A 5,708-nucleotide genomic window follows, 5' to 3' on the forward strand; every position below is an offset into this window, starting at 1 on the left:
ATGAAACTATGTTCAAAAACATGAAGAGCCTGAAAAGGTGTGAAAAATATGAAGAGATTCAAAGGGTGTCAAAAATATGAGGAGCATGAAACGGTCTGAAAAATAGGAGGAGCAAGAGACCGTGTTCAAAAACATGAAGAGCCTGAAAAGGTTTGAAAAATATGAACAGCTTGAAAAGGTGGCAAAAATATGCGGAGCATGAAACGGTCTGAAAATAGGAGGAGCATTAAGCTGTGTTGAAATTCAGGAAGAGCATGAAAAGGTGTGAAATATATGAAGAGCTTCAAAAGGTGTCAAAAATATGAGGAGCATTAAGCGGTCTGAAAAATAGGAGGAGCATGAAGCGTTGTTGAAAAACATGAAGAGCCTGAAAAGGTGTGAAAAATATGAAGAGCTTCAAAATTATCAAAAATATGAGGAGCATGACACGGTCTGAAAAATAGGAGGACCATGAAGCGGTGTTAAAAATCATGAAGAGCCTGAAGGTGTGAAATATATGAAGAGCTTCAAAAGGTGTCAAAAATATGAGGAGCATGAAACGGTCTGAAAAATAGGAGTAGCATGATGCGCTGTTGAAAAACATGAAGAGCCTGAAAAGCTGTGAAAAATATGAAAAGCTTCAAAAGGTGTGAAAAATATGAGGAGCAGGAAACGGTCTTAAAAATAGGAGGAGCATGAAGCGGTGTTGAGAAACATGAAGAGGCTGAAAACGTGTGAAATATATGAAGAGCTTCAAAAGGTGTCAACAATATGAGGAGCATGAAACGGTCTGAAAAATAGGAGGAGCATGAAGCGGTGTTGAAAAACATGAAGAGCCTGAAAACGTGTGAAATATATGAAGAGCTTCAAAAGCTGTCAAAAATACGACGAGCATGAAACGCTCTAAAAAATAGGAGGAGCATGAAACGGTGTTGAAAAACAGGAAGAGGCAGAAAAGGTGTGAAAGACATGAAGAGCTTCAAAAGGTGTCAAAAACATGAGGAGCAGGAAACGGTCTGAAAAGTAGGAGGAGCATGAATCGGTGTTAAAGAACATGAAGAGCCTGAAAAGGTGTGAAATATATGAAGAGCTTCAAAAGGTGTCAAAAATATGAGGAGCATGAAACGGTGTGAAAAATAGGAGGACCATGAATTTGTGTTGAAAAATATGAAGAGCCTGAAAAGGTATGAAAAATATGAAGAGCTTCAAAAGGTGTCAAAATATGAGCAGCATGAAACGGTCTGAAAAACAGGAAGAGCAAGAAACAGTGTTCAAAAACTTGAAGAACCAGGAAAGGTGTGAAAAATATGAAGAGCTTCAACAGGTGTCAAAAATATGAGGAGCATGAAACGGTCTAAAAAATAAGAGGAGCATGAAGTGGTGATGCAAAACAAGAAGACCCTGAAAAGGTGTGAAAAATATGAAGCGCTTCAAAAGGTGTCAAAAATAACAGAAGCATGAAACGGTCTGAAAAATAGGAGGAGCATGAATCAGTGTTGAAAAACATGAAGAGCCTGAAAAGGTGTGAAAAATATGAAGAGCTTCAAAACGTTTCAAAAACATGAGGAGCATGAAACAGTCTGAAAATAGAAGGAGCCTGAAGCGGTTTTCAAAAACATGAAGAACCTGAAAAGGTGTGAATAATATGAAGAGCTTCAAAAGGTGTCAAATATATGAGGAGCACGAAACGGTCTGAAAAATAGGAGGAGCATGAAACGGTGTTGGGAAACATGAAGAGCCTGAAAAGATGTGAAATATATGAAGAGCTTCAAAATGTGTCAAAAATATGAGGAGCATGAAACGGTCTGAAAAATAGGCAGAGCAAGAAACGGTGTTGGGAAACATGAAGAGCATGAAAAGATGTGAAAAATATGAAAAGCATGAAAAGGTGTGAAAAATATGAGGAGCATGAAACTGTGTTCAAAAATATGAAGAGCCTGAAAAGTTGTGAAAAATATGAAGAGCTTCAAAAGGTGTCAAAAATATGAGGAGCATGAAACTGGGTTCAAAAACATGTAAAGCCTGAAAAGGTGTGAAAAATATGATTAGTTTCAAAAGTTGTCAAAAATATGTGGAGCATGAAACGATCTGAAAAATAGGAGGAGCATGAAACGGTGTTGAAAAATATGAAGAGCCTGAAAAGGTGTAAAAAATATGAAGAGCTTCAAAGGTGTCAAAAATATCAGGAGCATGAACCGGTCTGAAAAATAGGAGGAGCATGAAACGGTGTTGAAAAACATGAAGAGCCTGAAAAGGTGTGAAAAATATGAAGAGCTTCAAAAGGTGTGAAATACATGAGTAGTATGAAACGGTCTGACAAATAGGAGGAGCATGAAGCGTTGTTCAAAAACATGAAGAGCCTGAAAAAGTGTTAAAAATATGAAGAGCTTCAAAAGGTTTGAAAAATATGAAGAGCTTGAAAAGGTGTGAAGAACATGAAGAGCTTCAAAAGGTGTGAAAAATATAAGGAGCATGAAACGGTCTGAAAAATAGGAGGAGCAAGAAGCGGTTTTGAAAAACCTGAAGAGCCTGAAAAGGTGTGGAAAATATGAAGAGCTTCAAAATGTGTGAAATACATGAGTAGCATGAAACGGTCTGAAAAATCGGAGGTTCAAGAAGCGGTGTTGAAAAACATGAAGAACCTGAAAACGAGTGAAAAATATGAAGAGCTTCAAAAGTTGTGAAAATATGAAGAGCTTCAAACGTGTCAAAAATATGAGGAGCATGAAGCGGTCTGAAAAATAGGAGGAGCATGCAAAGGTGAGAAAAACATGAAGAGGCTGAGAAGGCGTGAAATATATGAAGAGGTTCAAAAGGTGTGAAAAATATGAAGAGCTTCAAAAGGTGTCAAAAATATCAGGAACATGAAAAGTTCTGAAAAATAGGAGGAGCATGAAATGGTGTTCAAATACATGTAGAGACTGAAAAGGTGTGAAAATTATGAAGAGCTTCAAAAGGTGTGAAATAAATGAGGAGCATGAAACGGTCGGAAAAATCGGAGGAGCATAAAGCGGTGTTGAAAAACATGAAGAGCCTGAAAAGGTGTGAAAAATATGAAGAGCTTCAAAAGGTGTCAACAATATGAGGAGCATGAAACGGTCTGAAAAATAGGAAGAGCATGAAACAGTCGGAAAAATAGTTAGAGCATGAAACGGTGTTGAAAAACATGAAGAGCCAGAAAATGTGTGAAAAATATGAAGAGCTTCAAATGTTGTCAAAAATATGAGGAGCATGAAACGGTCTGAAAAATAGGAGGAGCATGAACCAGTGTTGAAAAACATGAAGAGCCTGAAAAGTTGTGAAAAATATGAAGAACTTCAAAAGGTGTCAACAATATGAGGAGCATGAAACGGTTTCAAATAAAGGAGGATGTAGAAACGGTCAGAAAAATAGCTGGAGCATGAAGTGGTGTTGAAAAACATGATGAGCCTGAAAAGGTGTGAAAAATATGAAAAGATTCAAATGTTGTAAAAATATGAGGAGCATGAAACGGTCTGAAAAATAGGAGGAGCATGTATCGGTGTTGAAAAACATAAAAAGCCTGAAAGGCGTGAAAAATATGAAGAACTTCAAAAGGTGTCAAAAATATGAGGAGCATGATACAGTCTCAAATATAGGAGGAGCATGAAACGGTCTGAAAAATAGGAGGAGCATGAAGCCGTGTTGAAAAACATGAAGAGCCGGAAAAGGTGTGAAAAGTATGAAGAGCTTCAAACGGTTTCAAAAATATGAGGAGCATGAAATGGTCTGATAAATAGGAGGAGCATGAAGCGGTGTTGAAAAACCTGAAGCACCTGAAAAGGTGTGAGAAATATGAAGAGCTTCAAATGTTGTCAAAAATATGAGGAGCATGAAACGGTCTGAATAATTGGAGTAGCATGAAGGTTTGCTGAAAAACATGAAGAGCCTGAAAAGGTGTGAAAAATATGAAGAGCTTCAAAAGGTGTGAAATACATGAGGAGCATGAAACGGTCTGTAAAATAGGAGGAGCATGAAGCGGTGTTCAAAAACATGAAGAGACTGGAAAGGTGTGAAAAATATGAAGAGCTTCAAAAGATGTGAAAAATATGAGGAGCATGAAAAGTTCTGAAAAATACGAGCAGCATGAAGCGGTGTTTAAAAACATGAAGAGACTGAAAAGGTGTGAAAAATATGAAGAACTTCAAAACGTGTCAAAAATATGAGGAGCATGTAACGGTCTGAAAAATAGGAGGAGCAAGAAGCGGTGTTGAAAAACATGAAGAGTCTGAAAAGGTGTGAGAAATATGAAGAGCTTCAAAAGATGTGAAAAATATGAGGAGCATGAAAAGGTCTGAAAAATACGAGCAGCATGAAGCGGTGTTTAAAAACATGAAGAGACTGAAAAGGTGTGAAAAATATGAAGAACTTCAAAACGTGCAAAAATATGAGGAGCATGAAACGGTCTGAAAAATAGGAGGAGCAAGAAGCGGTGTTGAAAATCATGAAGAGCCTGAAAAGGTGTGAAAAATATGAAGAGCTTCAAAAGGTGTGAAAAATATGAGAAGCATGAAACGATCTGAAAAATAGGAGGAGCATGACGCGTTGTTCAGAAACATGAAGTGCCTGAAAAGGTGTGAAAAATATGAAGAGCTTCAAAATGTGTCAAAATATGACGAGCATGAACAGTCTGAAAAATAGGAGGAGCATGAAACGGTGTTCAAAAACATGAAGAGCCTGAAAAAGTGTGAAAAATATGAAGAGCTTATAAAATTGTCAAAATTATGAGGAGCATGAAACGGTCTGAAAAATACGAGCAGCATGAAACGGTCTGAAAAATAGGAGGAGCATGAAGCGGTGTTCAAAAACATGAAGAGCCTGAAAAAGTGTGAAAAATATGAAGAGCTTCAAAAGGTGTCAAAAAAGAGATGAGCATGAAACGGTCTGACAAATAGGAGGAGCATGAAGCGGTGTTGAAAAACATGAAGAGCCTGAAAAGGTGTGAAAAATATGAAGAGCTTCAAAATGTGTGAAATACATGAGGAGCAAGAAACGGTCTGAAAAATAGGAGGAGCATGAAGTGGTGTTCAAAAACATGTACAGCCTGAAAAGGTGTGAAAAATATGAAGAGCTTCAAAAGGTGTGAAAAATAGGAGGAGCATGAAGCGGTGTTCAAAAACATGAGAAGCCTGAAAAGGTGTGAAAAATATGAAAAGCTTCAAAAGGTGTCAAAAATATGAGGAGCATGAAACGGTCTGAAAAATAGGAGGAGCATGAAGTGGTGTTGAAAAACATGAAGAGCCTGAAAAGGTGTGAAGAATATGAAGAGCTCAAAAGTTTTGAAAAAAATGAAGAGCTTCAGAAGGTGTCAAAAATGAGATGAGCATGAAACCGTCGGAAAAATAGGAGGAGCATGAAGTGGTGTTGAAAAACATGAAGAGCCTGAAAAGGTATGAAAAATATGAAGAGCTTCAAAACGTGTCAAAAATATGAGAAGCATGCAACGTTCTGAAAAATAGGAGGAGTAAGAACCGTTATTGAAATACATGAAGAGCCTGAAAAAGTGTGAAGAATATGAAGAGCTCAAAAGTTTTGAAAAAAATGAAGAGCTTAAGAAGGTGTCAAAAATGAGATGAGCATGAAACCGTCGGAAAAATAGGAGGAGTATGAAGTGGTGTTCAGAAACATGGAGAGCCTGCAATGGTGTGAAAAATATGAAGAGCTTCAAAAGGTGTGAAATACATGAGGATCATGAAACGGTCTGAAAAATA

Source organism: Dama dama, unplaced genomic scaffold, assembly GCF_033118175.1.
Source record: "Dama dama isolate Ldn47 unplaced genomic scaffold, ASM3311817v1 ptg000020l, whole genome shotgun sequence".
Lineage (NCBI taxonomy): Eukaryota > Metazoa > Chordata > Mammalia > Artiodactyla > Cervidae > Dama > Dama dama.